The sequence below is a fragment of the Cervus elaphus genome, chromosome 3 (genome assembly GCF_910594005.1).
Source record: "Cervus elaphus chromosome 3, mCerEla1.1, whole genome shotgun sequence".
Lineage (NCBI taxonomy): Eukaryota > Metazoa > Chordata > Mammalia > Artiodactyla > Cervidae > Cervus > Cervus elaphus.
In genome coordinates, this window is record NC_057817.1 from 2,671,015 (window position 1) to 2,691,652 (window position 20,638).

Sequence of the window (20,638 nt, forward strand, 5' to 3'; positions counted from 1 at the left end):
AGGGTTGCATTGTGAAATATAAAGTTTTGTGTCTGTTAGAAATTATATTCAGCTGCTGATGAGACCCAACTACAGACACTTCAGTGAATTAAGAGATTCTTCTCTCACAGAAAACATGTGACAGACTATCTGAGACATGGATGTCCATCACAAGTTTTCTATCAGACCTACCAAATCATAAGGTGAGGTGGGCCCAGCAGCATCCCATAAGATGCAAATGGTACATTTGGCATCAGGTCTTAACAAGACACCCAGCAGCCACCCATAACACCCATGTGTTATGTACCACCGTCACACCAGTACCTCTCTTCCAGCTCTTATCTGCGGCTCCGTGAGGAGTCCATTATGATCAACTAACGGCCAAGCTTATTTGGAGGAGGAAAATGGCCACGCTTGGCAGCCTGCTCAACTCCATATGAGAGTATAAGCCCAAAATGGGTAATTGCTTCTCTACTGCCCAATTCAGAGGAGCCCTGAAAGGAAGTGGGGAGAGAAACCCTCCCATTAGATAGGGTTTTAAGCAATCCACCTGGTCATCCACTTTGTGTGGAAAGAGAAGGGCTGGAGTCAAGAATAAATACGGCATAAAGCATAAATAGTAATATGGAAGACACAGAGGTTTGGTAAGAGGTGTGCACTTACCGGAATGGGGAGAAGTACTGCACTTTACCCATCGGAGAAGATGACAGAGCAGTAGACGGAGTGACTGCCGGGCCGTCAGCAGCCTCTGCCCTTAACCACGCCAGTCTCAGCGCAAGGCGCACGTGCGCGGGACTGCCCTGCGATGCGGAGGAGGCCAAGTCCCGCTGCACCGGCTCCCTCTCACGGGGACTGCTGTAAGCTTTGCTTCTGATCCAAGTCCAAACCTGCCAGCAACAGAGACAAATTCTGAGCCACCAATTTGGCACCAGTTCTCCAGACCAACTTGGTGCCTAGTTGATGACACTAGACTCCTCTCACTCTGGAAAATGCAGTGATTTATCTTGACTGAAATCAACACGTATTCCTAACATGGGTTTGCCTTTCTTGCCTGCTGGATGTCAGCCAACGTTGTTATCCACATGGTTACAGTGTGTGACCGACTAACCCGGGGTCCCACATGATGCTGAAGGGGATGAAAGGACCCAATTAAAGAGAAGAGAATTAGAAGACAAATGATCACGGCATCTTCTCTCTATATACAAAGATGCTTAAACTGTCTACTGTCTGCTGGACCAGTACACATGGGGATATCAGTGTGTATAAGACAGGACTTGACTCATTATTCTCTGCAAATCCTCTATGAAACCTTTCTCTGATGGTTGTGCCTCAGCCAGAGCACTTTCTATAGCACATCACTACTTTCATTGTTCTCTTCTGAAATAGTTAAGGTGTCTGTCATTATTCCTCTCTTCTTATCTTTTTTTTTTTTTTTTTTTTTTTTGATGTGGACCATTTTTAAAGTCTTTATTGAATTTATTACAATATTGCTTCTGTTTTTGGTTTTTTGTTTTTTTTCTTTTTGGCCACGACAGGGGTGGAACACACACCCCCTGCATTGGAAGGCAAAATGTTAACCACTGGACCATGAGAGAATCCCTTCTTTTCCTATCTTATCTTACTCTCATAGAATCTTGTCTTACTCTATATAATACAGTTCTTGGCATTTATTTCCCAACATAATGGGGCTTCCCAGGTGGCACAGTGGTAAACAATCTGCCTGCCAATGTAGGAGACACAAGAGATGTGGTTTGGATCCCTGGGTCAGGAAGATTCCCCTGGAGAAGGAAATAGCAACCCACTCCAGTATTCTTGCCTAGAAAATCCCATGGACAGAGGAACCTGGCAGACTGCAGTTCCTGGGATTGCAAAGAGTAGAACTGAGCACACACAATGTTGCCAGCAGTATTGAATTATAGCAATGTCCTTTTGGATCTTCTAACAACTAAAAATAATATCAAAAAGTAAAAGCATGTTTAGCAGATTGTACCTTCTAACAGGTTAGTGGTTACAAAATAAAAATCAGGTTGAAGTATCACACTGGGGAAATTTTTCCTATACCTTCTGTTCTCCAATCCCTCTGAATAACTGTTCTCTCTTTAATTAATAAAAATATTTTCTTTTTCCATTAAAGAGATCTTTTCTCTGCTTTTACAAAATACAGGCAAGATCAATTGGTTACTTCTGATTTTTTTCATCTCTTTATCTTATGTTTTCTATTTAAATGTTAAAAGCCTAAAATAAATACACTCCTCCACAAAGCAAGATTTTTTATCTTTTCATTAAATGCAACTTACCCTGTCCAACTTGACACATACACACTATTATATTTAAAATAGATAACCAACAATGACCTCCATAGTACAGGGAACTCTGCTCAATAATCTGCAATAACCTATATGGAAAAATAATAGATATATGCATATGTATAGCTGAATCACTTTGCTGAATACCTAAAACTAATAGAATATTGTTAATCAACTATGCTCCAGTATAAAATAAAATGTTCTTTAAAAATGCAATATCACCAATATTCTAATCATGTGCGAAGTTAACCAACTTCTCAGTATTCACATATTCACTTATAAAGCAAGTTCACAGTAGTGTCATTTATCAAAATTTAACTTCTCTCTGCTCCCAGAAAAGAATTTTCTACATCTGGTTGTTCCTATGCCCCCGATTCATATTTCCATTGCCATCTTCTGTTTTATTCAGCCAGCTTAGAACATCACAGTGCCTTTCTACCCGTGCAAGAAACATTGTATTCCCATTTCTCTAATATGCACTTTTTCTCTTTTAATAAAATCTTGGCCTGTTTAACTGTATTTCTGGAACATCAAGTCAGAAGTTCTTGTTATTTTTTTCCAGCTATTTCTTCCAAAATATATCACATGTTACTTTACTCTCGAAGCTTACATCATCTTCTTTCATCCCTTGCAAGGAATGACTACAAATATGCCTCTTGGAGTAATTCTTAGTTATTTGATAATCAAAATTCCCATAACATAATCCCCAAGCAGCCCATACCAATTTATCTTCTGAATCTTTTTCTGACAATAAAACATTGCTGAAACAATTCAGTGATGTCTGCTTCACAGCTTCAAATAGGTTTCCCTTTCCCATTTGGTCTTCCAATTTCTTAACTTAAGAGGAATAGAAGGGATCTGAAAGAAAATTAACCCCTATGTCCCAAAAACAGATGAACCTTAAATAGTCCAGCAATAAACGGGATATTTTGAAGAAAAGAGTACACATTCACAGATAAAGCATTAATCATTTGAAAAATATTAGGCATCTGGCATGTAAAATATGCATGAAATTAGCATCCACCTAAATTGGACAAAAAATTCTTAGAAAAAGCTGAAAATGCTGTAGCAAAAATAAAAAATAAGATCTTCCATAATTCATCAATTCCAACAAATTGATTTTTTGGAAGTTTATTTTTAGTGAATTGTCCTATTTCTCCTTTGGAGAAATGTCTAACCTCAGTTGCTTACACAGTCTTCAATTAAGGCTTCAGGTTTGTGGATGGACACTGCAGATGGTTTCTGATCCAGGACCTTAGTCTACACCTTAATGCTATCCTACCTGGTGGTGCTTTTTCTTATGTCTTTCTCTCAAGATTTTAACTTCTGTGAAGGTTGGAGATATATGCCACATCTCATGACTCTTCATATTCTTATCACCTTGCACACATATTTGGTAGCACGTTAGCTATTGAGTGATCAAGTGAGACCAGGACACCAATCCAACCACCTCATATTTGAAGGGGTGTTTAGGTGAACCCTCTAAAGATATTCCCTCCTAATGCTGGCTCAAAAGTTTCATCTTTGTGTGTGAAAGACATATTACTATTACAACTACATTGAGAGTAATCTGAAGCTGAATAAAATTTTCCTGCCCTATTCTAACCCCAACCAACTTGAGTAAAGTCTGTTCCTTTTCTTAAATGAAAATTGAAAAAGGAACCATATATTATCCTGCCAATTATTGTATAATTTTATATAATAAACTTTGAGATTTTTGTTACAATTATTTCCCTTTTAGTAGGAATTTTAATTATTTGAATAACCTGTTCTTTCTGTTTTGCAATGATGCAAAGTCAAACCAGAAAGCACAGCTTTTCAAGCTATGAACTTAGTCTACTGGCTATTTTATTATATCAGACATGCCTCCACCATTCCCCCAGATATTATAACTAGTGGATGAATTGCCTTCACCTCTGACCCTCACGGGCAAAGGTCCTCCCATATCTGCTTCCTTACTTATATCTCAGATGTCCCATGATTACCTCCTGGATGTCCCCTTGATACTCAGCTGGGGAAGTCTCTAGTCTGGTCCAGCTTTGTGCTGTTTCTTGAAACTATTTATTAGGTTGTTTTTAAAGCTTAAACATACTCTCTTGTGAAATCTGATTAATCCCCATTGTTCTAAGGTATATCTTGTTTATATGCTACCATAGCATTTTTCATATTACATTTTGTTTACACTCACATTTGACAGCCCCCTCTATTTTCTGAACATTCTTTTTACCTCTTGCCCTTAAACAGACAGTGGTCCCTTATAATGTATGCATTTTTTTTGCCATTTATTTTTATTAGTTGGAGACTAATTACTTTACAATATTATAGTGGTTTTTGCCATACATTGACATGAATCAGCCATGGATTTACATGTGTTCCCCATCCCGATCCCCCCTCCCGCCTCCCTCTCCATCCCATCCCTCTGGGTCTTCCCAGTGCACCAGCCCCGAGCACTTGTCTCATGCATCCAACCTGGGCTGGTGATCTGTTTCATCCTTGATAGTATACTTGTTTCAATGCTGTATAATATATGCTTTTATACTAGCAAAAGTCATCTTTTCTGGACATCCCCAAAGCTCCTAGAATGTAATCTAATCAAATCCCAAACTACTAGAAGCTCCATGAGAGCAGGGAGCTTCCCTGCATTAATCCCAATATCTAGTTTACAGAACAGAGCAATGGTCAGCACTAGTCTCAAGGACATTAGTGGTACAAAAGAGTACTTGATTAATATGCAACATTATGAACAGAACCATGTTATATCCATTTCTTTAGATATTTGTAAGTCATAAAGACCCTGAGAAATGGAGTGTTTCCTGCCATATCAGGAAACAAGGACGTCACAGTCATCAGTGACTGCATTGCTGGCCTCCCATGTGAGCCCCCAGGGCACTCAGGAAGGAGAAGAATACATGGGACCTGGGAGCCATCAAGCTGCAGCCACGCCCTATGGTGAGCCCCAAGGGAGTGCTCAGGATGTGAGAAAAAGACCGGATACTGGCCCAGGATAGCTGAGATGCATACGAAAGGAACAATTCCAGTGAGTCCAGACTCACACCTTCCCAAACTTAGAAAGGTGCTAAATTCCCTAACTTGAGATATCTGGTTTTCTTTAATTAATAATAATCTCTTGATGTTCAGACTATGTGCCCTTTGTTGCAAAACTTCTATATAACCTGGCTCATTCCCTGTCTGCTTGGAGCAGTTCTGTCAGGGTCACTTGCGATGCTGTCTCCTGGGCTTCAAGTCCTAAAACTTCCCACCAAATAAAGCACAACTCAATTTTTAGATTGTGAATATTTTTGAAGTCAACAACTCCAATAACTCTTTCACAGCCCACAGACAGAAGACTGCCTAGGATTTAAAATTTTTCCATCACTGATATTTTTTATTCATGTGGTTTCACAAGAACACTCTTATTTTGATACTCAAACAATTGTCATTTTTTAAAGCTTTATGGGTTCTGGGTTATCTGCTTGCAAAGTGACTGCTGTATCCATCTCGAAACTCAAGCAGCTGATGTTATCTTGGGTATAAAGAACAGTCCTACAGGATGACTTGAAGAATCAGACCACTCCACCCCTAGATGCTTCCTATATTCTCCAAGCAGTTCCGATTATTTCCTGATGTGGAATGTCCAGGGATGCTTGTCTGCATGGGCCCCGGAGCTCTGCAGGAAAGAACTTAAATCTGACCAGCTATTGGGGTTTGGACATGTCCCTTTATGTGGCACGAGGAATCCCTTAAAGAAACCAGACTGAAGGAAGAGAAAGTGGAGCACTGGAAAAAAGAAAAAAAAAAAAAAAAAAACTGCCCCAGTGGAGATAAAAGCCTGGCCAAGTGGACAGAGTGAGCTTCAAAGAAGCTGGGTTCCACGGACTGTGTTCGATCTGCACCCATGCCTGTGTCTGAGCCTGGCAGGAGGGGAGCAACGTGCCTAAGGGTTAAAAGCAAGTGGGCAGTGAGGGTGAGAGCAAATCAGTGACTCACTGAAACAAAGGTTCATGGACAGCGGTGCAAAAGCAGAGAGCAGCAATCAGACAGAGAGGCTGCAGCAGTGATTATGGGGGACACCCTCTTTGACTTCTTGGGGAAAGCTCAATGAGGTGAGAAAGATAGAATTTCCTACCAAACAAAGCTCAGACCATTGTTCCCACCTCCCACCTCCAGCTAGAGGAAAGAAAAGTTACATGAGTCAGAAGCAGCAAACTGAACAGAAAGGAAAAAAAAAACTTTTAAAAGTGTAAGTCATGTCACCGGATCAGCTCCTAGCAGTCTTTCCCAACAAGAATGTAAAAGGAAAATGTAAAAAGGAAAACATCTATTTGAAAGCCTCTGTGTCACGTAACATCTTGTGAAGGAAGGTAAAGGAGGCAGACGGTCTAGACTAGATGGAAATAGAAGTATGGCACTAGGAAGGTGTGCTCACCCTCAGGCTATTTCAGCCTGAGTGTGTGAAAGGGAAATACCAGTGAAAGGAGTGACTGAGCTACTCACCAGCACCTTGACAAGAGCTGGAGTATCCAAGAGAGAAGTTCACTCCAAACTCAGTAACTGCAGGGGTCCACTGGGACCAGAGGAGCAAAAGAGGAAACGGCCTTGCCAGAGCCTAGTGCGTGGGCCTCTGAGGCCTCTGAGAAACCCTCCCCTGCCAATGCTGCACTGGGCCCCTGGGGCCAGCACCTCCTCAAATGCCCGCTGCTGCTGCTGCCGTTGGAGCCACATGGGCCAAGAATCCACAGCCCACAGGGGACCTCTACTGACAGAGGCACCTGCCAGAAGCCAGGAAGAAATGCATGTCCTTCCCTCTTCCCAATTCCCAATCACTTGCCAGTATCTCCCATTAATAGAACCTAATAGGAAGGCAACCAGCAAGGGAATCTGGGGAAAGTAGTTTACAGACGTTCAGACCCCAAAGTGCAGAGTATCAAGAAGGCAAGGGGTGAAACTGAGAAGCCAGACTCTCTAGCAACTAAATAAAGCATAGTTTACATTATCAAGAGAAGCTCATTTGCCTTCTTAGAAACAAAGAAAAAGAACAGTTGGCTCAAAATAATAGTCAATTTTTTAGGCTTTTTCTCCCAGAAAGATATATATACATATATGTTTTTTCCAACTTTATTGAGATACAACTGACACAAAGAATTGTATAAGTTTAAAGTGTGCAAAATGTTATTTGATACATGTATAAATTGCAATATAAATTACATTTATAAATTTATCAATTATTCAGTGGCACTAGCAGTAAAGAAACTGCCTGCCAATTCAGGGGACTTAAGAGATGTGGGTTCGATCCCTGGGTCAGGAAGATTCCCTGGAGAAGGGATTGGCTACCCACTCCAGTATTCTTGCCTGGAGAATTCCATGGACAGAAGAGCCTGGTGGGCTACAGAGTTGGTGGGGTTGCAGAGTTGGACACAACTGAGCGACTTTCACTTTCACACCATTCTATCGCATAGTTACATTCTCTCTCTTTTTTTGCGGGGGGATAAGAATATCTAAGATCTACTCTCTTAGAAATATTCATACAATAATATTATCTATAATCACCATCCTGTTTATCAGTTTCCTAAACTTGATAATCTTGTAACTAGAAGTGTGTATCCTTTAAACAATATCTCCCCATTTTTCCCACCCCATAAGCCCTGGTAAATACCACTCTATTCTCTGCTTCCAGGACTTTGGGTTTTTTTAGATTTTTCTTATATCTGAGGTATAACTTATATCTCATACATATAAATGAGATTATACAGCATTAGTCTTTCTCTGTCTGACTTATTCTACTTAGCATAATGTCCTCAAAGTCCATCCATGTTGTCCCAAGCAGCAGGATTTCCTTCTTATGGCTGAATAATTCCATTGTGCATGTGTGTGTGACATTACAGTATCTTTATTTATTCCACCTGTTGACAGACACTTAGGTTGCTCCTATATCTTGGCTGTTGTAACACTGCAGTGAACATGGGACTGCAGTTATTTCTGCAAGATTCTGATTTCAATCTCTGTGGATATGTACTCAGAAGTGGGATTGCTGGATCATTTGGTAGTTCTGTTTTTAATTTTTTGAGGAATTGCCACACAATTTTCCATAGCAGCTCTATCAGTTTTCATCCTCAACAGCAGGGCATAAGTGTTCCCTTTTCTCCATACCCTCACCACTTGCTATTGCTTATCTTTTTTTATAATAGCCATTCTAACTGGTGTGAGGTGATATATCATTGTGGTTTCAATTTGCATTTCTCTGATGATCAGTGATGTTGAGCAGTTTTTAATTACCAGTAATTATATAGCTTAGTTGAGAGCTAGCTTTTATACTTTCCTCTATCTTCTACCTCATCATGGAACTTAAAAAATATCAATATAAGCTGTATTTATCCACATATTCTCTTTTATCTAAGATTAAATCAGGGTCAAAGATGATGTAATTTATTATTCTACTTATTATCCTGAATTCTCAAGGTCAGGTCAAAAAATTGATGTATAGTGTCAAAATTTTTACTCACACTAATAAATACTACTTAAGTAATTATATGAACAAAGAAGTATAGACATTTAAGAAAGTTAAAGAAAATTTTCTCTAACTATATAAACCATTAAGATAATACATTTTCAATTTTAAAATCCTTAGCTACAGTATAGACATTTACAACTTTCTAACATCATTATTGAATGATAGAAACTTTTTGAGACCTCTTGTTGACATTTTAATTTTTCATTCAAGGGTGTTTTCATCAAGTCTGAACTCACATATGGCAGTTTCTTCCTAAATAATTTTGAAAATGACATGTTTTACCTTCTCTTTTGACTTGTAGTAAAGGCCTAAAGTACCCATAAATGAGGGGTCATTAAGGAGTAGCTCTTCAAAGACTTAGTGCTTTGCCTTGAATGCAACCACGAGGCTGAAAAAGGTAAAGATAAGGACTAGGAACTGTTGGATTTAGGGACGAAAACTCATTGGTGAGTGCCCAGTTTCTGTGGAATAGCAGATGTGACAGCGAGAAAGTAAGTACTAAAGTCAGACCAGCGGCGTTTGAAAGGTCTTCAATATTTTCAAGTTACTTGTTTCTCTGTGTCTCATTTTCCTTCTGTGTAGAGGTAATAATACCTAACTCAGGGTACGTTAAATACAGTGACACATTTAAAGCTCTTAAAACAAAACACGACAAGTAGAAAGCAGTCATTAAAAGTTTATTGTCATCAGTATTAACGCATTGGGTTACAGAATAGTCATGCGCTGCTGTTGGAAGTTCCGAGATGCTAACATTCAGTGATCAATTTGGCATTCACTTGTTAACTTAGTAATCCTGAGTCTGGGAATTTATCCAACAGATAAGCCTGCTAACACAGAATGGCACATACAGTACTGGTAATTGCAGCACTGTTTGAAGACAAAGGTTAGAAAAAACACAGGGGACCAATTATATACACCACCTTGTATAGCCAAAGGAATACAAAGTCACTTATACAAAGGCTGAGAAGGCCTTCAGTGTTCTGATCAATCTCCAAGATATATCATGAAGTGTAAAACTCAAGGGGCCAACAACCATGCTTCTTTTTCACTTAATAAAAGGAGGACATCCCTGGCAGTCCAACAGTTAAGAATCTGACTTGTGACGCAGGGGACATGGGTGTGATCCCTGGTCGGGAACTAAGATCCCACATGTCATTCAGTCATGGCTGACTCTCTGTGACCCCACGGACTGTAGCCCACCAGGCTCCTCTGTCCATGGGGATTCTCCTGGCAAGAATACTGGAGCGGGTTCCATGCCCTCCTCCAGGGGATCTTCCCAATCCAGGGATCGAACCCAGGTCTCCCACAAGGCAGGTGGATTCTTTACCAAGGTCCCACATGCCAAGGAGCAGCTAAGCCCGGTGCATAACTATGGAGCCCACACGCCACAACTAGAGACTCCATGCTTCACAATGAAGGTCCCCCGTGACACAACAAAGATGCTGCATGCTGGAAATAAGACCTGATGCAGTTCAATAAATAAATCAATTAATTGAAATTTTAGAAGAGAAAAGGAAAATAGAAGAATCATTCTTCAAAAGGGGTTTGTTACCCAATCATGGAAGTCATTCAGTGATCAAAAAAAAATTCTCCCACAGCAATATTTAGAGTAATTAAACTATGGACTACAGCACTGGCATCTGCCTGAGACAAGAGTTAATTACTTCCATCATGAAGACAGCTTTCTTTTGGTCTCCTGATGTTCCCTCAACCTTCCTTCCTCCCCAGTTCCCCTTCCCCTTCCACCCTTTCCTTTTCTGCTCTGTTCTCTTAGCTCTCTTCTTACGCATTTTCTTTCTCCTTTGACCCTGCTTGTTCCCCGTACCCACAGGTATGCCCAAGCCACACAAGCAACACTCAGGACCAGATTCCTAATCATCCCTACTAGAGCATCTCATCCTATAAATATCACAGCAACAAAAGCCTGGCTTTAACTTTCCATATTGATCACTTTCACATCAAATCTCTAAACAACTAATTATCCATAAAACATGTTCATCTTAAAAGCCCAAACCTGGAAGTTATTCTAGCCAACAGCAACACCAGCTAGTTCACCATTTGAGGTTCAGTAACTGTGTTCTTATTTTAGCTCTATTACTTAACGCTTACAATTAGCTGAAAACTCATTCCTGAGACTAAGGGCAACAGGAAAAGGTGTTACTTGCACATGATGCTCATTTCCTCACTGAACAGACTTTCCTGTTTCCAAAGGTGATGGAAGAACTACTTTGAGAGAATGAGTTTTGCAGACGAAGTGTAACAAATGTTAAAAGAAAAGCCACATTGCCCCTTAGGTTTGCCAAAACCTGTTAGTACACCCAGGGACCAATCCAAGGCACAGACAATACCTTTACCCAACAGATTTTTCTTAGCCCAGGTCCAGGTAGACATTTACCAGGAACAATATTTGCTCATCTCTATCTGATCAATACAATTTTTCATGCTCTTTTTCTAGAGGATTATAAAAAGAATTACATTCAGATTAATGGGAAGACCGTCAAAGATGGTGTCTGATAATATAGATTTTGAGATCAGACTTACTGGCTGCATGATTATATGAAAGCTACATAACTCCCTTGAGATTCAGTTTCATCTCAAAATGGTGATGAAAATGATTTTCATATCTACAGACTTGTTGTGAAGATTATATGAAAAATAGGTCAAGTACGTGGCAGAGGATGTGAACAGGTGGCCTAGCGGTAAAGAAGCCACCTGCCAAGGCAGGAGATGCAGGAGATGTGGGTTCAATCCCTGGCTCAGGAATATCCCACGGAGGAGAAGATGGCAACCCACTCCAGTATCCTTGCCTGGTAAATCCCACGGACAGAGGAGCCTGGCAGGCTACAGTCCACAGCATCGCAGTCAGACACATCTGAGTGGCTGAGCAATGTGACATTTAATGGACACTTAAAATTAACTACTAATACTATTATTACTTTTTACAGCCCAGATGGGTGACTATGTCCTTCTCACTGGTGATACCCCTGAGCACACATAAGTGCCCATTTCACCACCACATGTGTTTGTGAGTTCAGTTGTGCCCACCTCTTTGCTACCTCATGGACTGTAGCCCGCCAGGCTCCTCTGTCTGTGAAATTTTCCAGGCAAGAATACTGGAGCAGGTTGCCATTTCCTTCTCCAGGGATGTTCCCAACCCAGGAATTGAACCCGCGTCTCTTGTGTCTCCTGCATTGGCAGGCAGGTTGTTTACCTCCAGCACCATCTCCGCTTACATCAAAATTGGTATCTTATTCTGTGTGCTCATCTAATGGCAAACTCTTGCCAGAACCGTCCAGGAAACAGAGCAATCCTTCTCTCTAAAGAAGCTTTTTAAAAAATATCAAACTTGCAATACACAATTCTCATTTGAAAAAATACAGTCTTCCCGGATGTCATCATTAAATCTTGTTCCTCACTGTCAGACCAGCTCTTCTGTAGGTGTTTAAATGACAAAATGGCCACAATTTTTTAAAAGAGCAAAACAAAGGAGGATGAGGGGGGAGAAAGCGATGTCTAAGAGGAGTAAGAGCAAGAGAATGAGAGCAAGAGAGTAAATCAATTTAAAATGTCAAAACTGGGGAATAAAAGGAAAAGCAGCTCTGCTGAATATAATCCAGACCTGTGAGACCATTATAGGAAAGAAGAAAAAGATAAACCCCTCAATCAAGCTCCAATCATGCCCTAGCCCTGGCTAGATCCTATGGTCGATGGAAGTGTTTACAAGAAATGTACAAGTCTGCGTTAGTTCCTAATTAGGTTAGGATGGCTGCCAAGGAAAGTAGTAGTGTTTTTAAATGCAAGGTTTTGGTTACAAATGGCTATCAAAAGCCTTGACACGTAAGTGGCCATGACAGTAACTGAACCCACGTAATTGTTCCCCCAAGGTTGCACCAGCAACTTTGGTTTCATTCTCATGAGGGCCGTCCCTCCAAGAATCACAGCATCTAGAAGGTGGTACAGTGTCAACTCGTTAAATTAATTGACGTTATTAACTTGGGTTAGGATAAAGACAAAATGCAAATGATTTAAAAATAACTGTGGGCTTTATTATGCTATTTACTCTATCACTCACCTGGTAAGAGGGTCCTTTGATAGTAGTTTCTTTTAAAATCTCTGATGTGGACTCAGGAAGGGAAAAAAAAAAAAATTAACTGTTTTTGGACAAAATGTACACCATTTTTTGCTCCACAAAAACCACTCTAAGAATAAAATAATTGACTAAATTTTCCAAATCAAGTTAAACTGGCCTTTCAGTTTAATTTGCTTTTATTAGCCAGGTTAATAAAGAATAAAAGTAGACCATTTGGAATCATCATCAGTGGCACTGTCTCAAGTAAAAGGTACAAATGGAATTCTTGCAGATCACAAATCTAAATGCAGTATGTCTTAGAATCCAACAAAACGTCATCAAGAGGCTCACAGAATCCACTTTTCCACTGCACTGCCAAAGAAAAAATGGGCAAAGTTCAAAGTGTCTGGAGAGCAGAGAAGTCCTTTTGAACCACGCTTGCCAATTAGCACATTTATTTTGCCTTTAATGAGTCCTAAAAATATTTATTGAAAATGGCATTTATTGTTAATGAAAATTCCTTCTTTCCTTCAGCAGAATTCAGTGCTGGATCAAAAGTAGCAAGTGGAAATAACCTGCAAAAGCAATGCACCACTCTTCTCCAGGCCAGAATTACACCAGGAAGCCCACTGGAGTGAGTGGTGCCTATCTCTCACTCAGGTACCTTGTCAGTAATATGAAAACATGAATCTCATTTCTAAGGAATACACCTAATAAAACCTCATAGAAATGTACCAAAGCCAAACTCAATTTCACAGCTCTTGGGAAAGACAATATGAACTATGTGATCCTACTGCTGAAGAAAGTGACTTATGATTATTCTTTACCTAGAACAGTGGTTCTCAACCAGGGGTTATGTCCCTCAAGGGAAATTTTGGCAATGTCAGAAAACATTTCTAGTTGTACAGCTAAGGGTGGTGATGCAACTGGCATCTCATGGGTAGTGACCAGGAATGCTATTAAGCATTCTATAATGCATGCATGGCACCAACACCCCCACAGGAAAAACAAAACAAAAATTAACTGACCCAACATATCTATAGTCCAAAGAAAAAAATCCCTGAGACAACATTCTACAACTATTGTACTGAAGTTATGGGAATCCAATAATTTCACTTTTATTTTTTCAGCTTCATCATTCAGATCCTCAAAGCACCATGTTAAGATCGACAACAAAATAGCTCACACTTACTGAGCAGTTTCTTCATACCGTGTGCCTTCCTAAGCATTTTCATACATCATTTAATCCTCCCAACAGTCCAAAGAGCAATAAACTGCTATCATCATTTCAGTTAAGAAAACTGAGGCATAGGGAAGATATGACCCACCCAGGACACACAGCTACAAAGGAATTAGATACAAACCCAGGCCCATCTGACTCCAGAAGCAAACCCGTAATCCACCATGCCCCACAAGACAGCCACAGAAGCAGAAACCAGAGGAGAGAGCTTAGAGACAATTTCCTAAAAGAGAAAAAAATGATTTTTTTTAATGAGCAGCCAGATGAAACTAAATTATACTTAGTCAGCTCCTCAATACCAGCACTTAATCCACAGGGGCCCAGCCCCTCTCCTTTTTTTTTTAACACATGAGAATGTCTAGAAATGGCCCAAGTTACAAATATTGAATTAGTTCAGTTTCCATCTGGGTGGTTCTCCAAATCTCTAGCTTTATTTTATAGTTAAAAAAAAAAAAAAAATCTGTTTCTAAACTAATTCAGAGCTGACTTGTATATATAAAAATAACTAATATTTTCCATGGAATCTTGAGGCAAGGTTTTTGGCCTGAATGATGTTGAGTGGGTGGGGAGCAGCAAGCTAACTGTTCCTCCAAATATTTTGCTTTGTGTGGGAGGCCCGATTAGAAGCACTCGAAACCAGCTTTGGCGTGGTACCCCAACTTAGGCTAAACAAGACAGGAGGGTGGGACCCTAGAGCCACTAGCATTTGAAACACACACACACACACACACACACACACACACACACAACTGTAACTGTAAATGGAAACAGCTAACTTGCCATCTGTGATTATGTGAAGTCACCTTAGTCATGGGTATGGGGCAGAATCGGGGATGGAGGGAGCATAGACAAGTTATGTAAAAGGAAAACAGTCAAAAATATTCTTCATAAGAAAGTACCTAGTGGTTGGCGTTATCTATCTGGTAAAGAACACCCAGAGAAGATAAAGAGTAGCATTCAACACCACACCATTGCTGGGCCTTCAACTTGATGGCCGATAAACATAAAATAGTGGCAACTTTTAAGGTGTTGTATCAGAGTAATAAACACGATTCATTACATTGGAACTAGTCTGAGACAAGTGTTCCTAAACTATATAGTTCTACTTGCTCCCAAATGGATGTTCATCATTCTATGATTGTTCTACCAAAGTCCTGATTCTATCAGCATGTCTTTTGCATCCTTCTATTATATCCCTCTTCATATAGCATTGATTTGCTAGTCTTCTTCCTTAGGCTGTGAGCCTCCTGATACCAGGGACTAGACCATGTTCATAATTTATCCTCAGGTCATAATGTATTGACAAGTGCATAAATACCATAAATATTGACAAGTGCAGCAATGTCATCTTGAAGGGAGATCCTAGGGAAATGCAACCAGTCTATTACTGTTAAATATTTTCTATTAATTACTTGGATGAATATAGAAAGCTCGGTAATATTTTTAAATGGCACAAGGATGACAGGTTTAGCTAAACATATTGTATGACAGAAATAAAATTTTAAAATACCTCTACAGGCATGACTATTAGGCCAAAACCAACAAGAAGCAATTTGGCAGAGATAAATGTAAAATCCTGCACTTGGATTCAAACACTCAGTTGCACAAATACAAGCCAAATTTGTCTTAGTTTAGTAGTATTTTATGTGACAAAGAATGTCAGGTATTTCACTGACAGAAATTTCATATGAGCCAAGTGCATGATTTGATGGCTAGAAAAGCTAGTGTGAGTACAGGTTGCCTTAGCAGAAGTGAGTTATTTATGATATTCAGTTCAGTTCAGTTCAGTCGCTCAGTCGTGTCTGACTCTTTGCGATCCCATGAATTGCAGCATGCCAGGCCTCCCTGTCCATCACCAACTCCCAGAGTTTACTCAAACTCATGCCCATCGAGTCAGTGATGCCATCCAGCCACCTCATCCTCTGTTGGCTCCTTCTCCTCCTGCCCCCAATCCCTCCCAGCATCAGGGTCTTTTCCAATGAGTCAGCTCTTCACATGAGGTGGCCAAAGTACTGGAGTTTTAGCTTGAGCATCAGTCCTTCCAATGAACACCCAGGACTGATCTCCTTTAGGATGGACTGGTTGGATCTCCTTGCAGTCCAAGGGACTCTCAAGACTCTTCTCCAACACCACAGTTCAAAAGCATCAATTTATCGGCACTCAGCTTTCTTCAACATCCAACTCTCACACCCATACATGACTACTGGAAAAACCATAGCCTTGACTAGACGGACCTTTGTTGGCAAAGTAATGTCTCTGCTTTTTAATATGCTATCTAGGTTGGTCATAACTTTCCTTCCAAGGAGTAAGTGTCTTTCAATTTCATGGCTGCAATCACCATCTGCAGTGATTTTGGAGCCTAAAAAAATAAAGTCTGACACTGCTTCCACTGTTTCTCCATCTATTTCCCATGAAGTGATGGGATCAGATGCCATGATCTTAGTTTTCTGAATGTTGAGCTTTAAGCCAACTTTTTCACTCTTCTCTTTCACTTTCATCAAGAGGCTTTTTAGTTCCTCTTCACTTTCTGCCATAAGGGTGGTGTCATCTGCATATCTGAGGTTATTGATATTTCTCCCAGTAATCTTGATTCTAGCTTGTGCTTCTTCCAGCCCAGCGTTTCTCACGATGTACTCTGCATATTTATGACATAAGCCCGTCTAATTGGGAACCAGTTTGCTGTGGCCATTACCAATGGTGTAACAAATAAAATGAGAGAGATGGAAGGCCTGTTGCACTCTATACGGGCATGCCACCTGAGTGCTCTGTGTTCAGCACTGGGTACCACATTTTAAGAGGTACATTGACAAACCCAAGTATCTGAAGATGCTGCCAACTGGAAAGAGCTCCAGAAAACGGATTCTATGCTCCAATTCTGGGCAGAGGAAAAAAATCATAATTTTTAAAGCTGGAGAAGGAAAGGCTTTCTTTGAATGTTTTCATGGTTGAGATGTGCCCTGTTCTCTGTCTTGTGCTCTTCACAGCTAGGGCTCCCGGGGCGCCATTTTTGTTCATTCATTAAGAACCTCTAACTTGCACTATGTAAAAACACGAATCCAGTCTCTACTAAGGGAAAGCATAAAGAACCTTGACTTACAGAGGAGCCAAGAGGGCAGAGGAGTAGGACAGGGAGGCCACTTTCTCTCCTACAAATTCATCAAAAGAATAACTAAACGCAGAGCAAACTTCACAAAACAACTTCTGATCGCTAGCTGAGGTCATCAGGCGCCCAGAAAAGCAGCCCATTGTCTTCGAAAGGAGGTAGGACAAAATATAAAAGACAAAAAGTGAGACAAAAGAGCTAAGGACGGAGATCCGTCCCGAGAAGGGAGTCTTAGGTGGCATTGCTTGGGGTAGGGTCCGGGCCTGAGTGCCCTGAGGACAATCGGAGGGAGCTTCTGTGAGTTGCCAACTTGAACTGTGGGAGACCAAAAGAGAGAGAGAAAATTAACCAGCCCGAACACACTGCCGGCCGTTCGCAGAACAAAGGGACCAAGAAAATCCAGAGAAGAGCTCGCAGGCTGCGGACCGGCCCAGCCCCGCCGGAGGCAGGAGACAGGGGGGAGGGGAAGGTCGCGGTGAGACACAGGGCGCAGGTACCCGACCGGCGCGGGCGGGGACTGGGGCTGGGGACGCGGAGGGCAGAAGGCGCGCGCACCCGACTGGCGCCAGCGGAAACTGAGACTGGGTCCGCGGAAGAGAGTGGGCGCGCCACACCTGGGGAGAGTGCGCCCATCAGCCCCTGGCTGCCTGGACCGCTCTGACGGGGAAGGCACAGAGAGCAGGAGCAGCTTTTTGTTCCGCGCTTTTGTGGAACACCCGAGGGCTGGAACCTCGCGCAGCGCGGGGCGCGCTCCATATAGAACAGCCGGGAGCCTGAGCAGCGGCAGACGGAGAAAGCAGCGTCAGCCCCTCCCGGCAGTGCCAGCCCCTCCCCGCAGCGCCGGCCCCTCCTGGCAGCGCCAGCCCGTCCCCGCAGCGCCAGCCCCTCCCTGCAGCGCCAACCCCTCCCCGCAGAGCGACGGAACTAGCTACCTGAATAAGAGTCCACCTCCGCCCGCCTGTGTCAGGGCGGAAATGAGGCTCTGAAGAGACCGGCAAACAGAAGCCAAATAAACAAAGGGAACCGCTTCAGAAGGGACTGGTGCAACAGATTAAAATCCCTGTAGAAAACACCGACTACACCGGAAGGGGCCTGTAGATATCGAGAAGTGTAAGCTGGAACGAGGAGCTCTCTGAAACTGAGCCAAACCCACACTGACCGCAACAGCTCCAGAGAAATTCCTAGATATATTTTTACTTTTTTTTTTTTTTAAGTAAGGGGAAAAAAAAATTTTTTTTATTTTTTAATTTTTTTTTCTCTTTTATTTTCCTTTAAAATTCCCTATTACTCCCCCATTACTCCTTAACTTTCATTTTCATAGATTTTTACGATTTTTTTAATTAGGGAAAAAAATTTTTTTTCTTTTTTTTTTTCTTTTTTCTTCTTTTTTCTCTTTCCTTTTTCTCTTCTATTTTCAATTTTTCTTTTTCTCTTATTTCTTTTAAAGTCATCTAGTACTCCTCTACTACTCCTTAATTTTCATTTTCAATACACTATAACCGGACCAAAAAAAAAAAAAGAAGAAGAGAAGCCCTATTTTTAAACCGAAGATTATTCTCTCCCAATCTTGACTCTCTATTTTCTACCTCAGAACACCTCTATTACCTCCTTTTCCCTTCTCTTCCCAATCCAATTCTGTGAATCTTTGTAGGTGTCTGGGCTACGGAGAACACTCTGGGAACAGACAGCTGCGTAGATCTGTCTCTCTCCTCTTGAGTCCCCCTTTTTCTCCTCCTGCTCATCTCTATCTCCCTCCTCCCTCTCCTCTTCTTCATGTAACTCTGTGAACCTCTCTGGGTGTCCCTAACGGGGGAGAATCTTTTCACCATTAACCTAGAAGTTTTATTATCAGTGCTGTATAGTTGGAGAAGTCCTGAGACTACAGGAAGAAGAAAACCGAAATCCAGAGGCAGGAGACTTAAGCCCAAAACCTGAGAACACCAGAAAACTCCTGACTACATGGAACTTTAAGTAATAAGTGACCGTCCAAAAGCCTCCATACCTACACTGAAACCAACCACCAACCAAGAGCCAATAAGTTTTAGAGCAAGACATACCACGCAAATTCTCCAGCAACGCAGGAACATAGCCCTGAACGTCAACATACAGGCTGCCAAAGGTCACACCTAACACATAGACCCATCTCAAAACTCATTACTGGGCACTCCATTGCTCTCCAAAGAGAAGAAATCAAGTTCCACGCACCAGTACACTGACGCAAGCTTCCCTAACCAGGAAACCTTGACAAGCCAATCGTCTAACCCCACCCACTGGGTAAATCCTCTACAAAAAAAAGGAACCACAGACCTCCAGAATACAGAAAGCCCACTCCAGACACAGCAATCTAAACAAGATGAAAAGGCAAAGAAATACCCAACAGGTAAAGGAACATGAAAAATGCCCACCAAGTCAAACAAAAGAGGAGGAGATAGGGAATCTACCTGAAAAAGAATTTAGAATAATGATAATAAAAATGATCCAAAATCTTGAAAACAAAATGGAGTTACAGATAAATAGCCTGGAGACAAAGATTGAAAAGATTCAAGAACTGTTTAATAAAGACCTAGAAGAAATAAAAAAGAGTCAATTAAAAATGAATAATGCAATGAATGAGATCAAAAACACTTTGGAGGGAACCAAGAGTAGAATAACAGAGGTAGAAGATAGGATAAGTGAGGTAGAAGATAAAATGGTGGAAATAAATGAAGCAGAGAGGAAAAAAGAAAAAAGGATCAAAAGAAATGAGGACAACCTCAGGGACCTCTGGGACAATGTGAAACGCCCCAACATTCGAATCATAGGAGTCCCAGAAGAAGAAGACAAAAAGAAAGGCCATGAGAAAATACTCGAGGAGATAATAGCTGAAAACTTCCCTAAAATGGGGAAGGAAATAGCCACCCAAGTCCAAGAAACCCAGAGAGTCCCAAACAGGATAAACCCAAGGCGAAACACCCCAAGACACATATTAATCAAATTAACAAAGATCAAACACAAAGAACAAATATTAAAAGCAGCAAGGGAGAAACAACAAATAACACACAAAGGGATTCCCATAAGGATAACAGCTGATCTATCCATAGAAACCCTCCAGGCCAGAAGGGAATGGCAGGACGTACTGAAAGTAATGAAAGAGAATCACCTACAACCTAGACTACTGTATCCAGCAAGGATCTCATTCAGAGATGAAGGAGAATTCAAAAGCTTTACAGATAAGCAAAAGCTGAGAGAATTTAGCACCACCAAACCAGCTCTTCAACAAATGCTAAAGGATCTTCTCTAGACAGGAAATGCAGAAAGGGTGTATAAACGTGAACCCAAAAGAACAAAGTAAATGGCAACGGGACCACACCTATCAATAATTACCTTAAATGTAAATGGGTTGAATGCCCCAACCAAAAGACAAAGATTGGCTGAATGGATACAAAAACAAGAC

At 41.1% G+C, this 20,638-nt stretch overlaps 1 protein-coding gene across 1 annotated transcript in view; it reads right to left on the reverse strand.

Moving 5' to 3' along the window:
• Positions 1–20,638, reverse strand: part of TSPAN8 (tetraspanin 8) — a 278,796-nt gene that overhangs the window by 141,361 nt on the left and 116,797 nt on the right. The window contains exon 3 of the mRNA XM_043879403.1: positions 643–866. The gene's annotated coding sequence lies outside the window, so the exon portion shown is untranslated. The remainder of the gene's footprint in view (positions 1–642; positions 867–20,638) is intronic.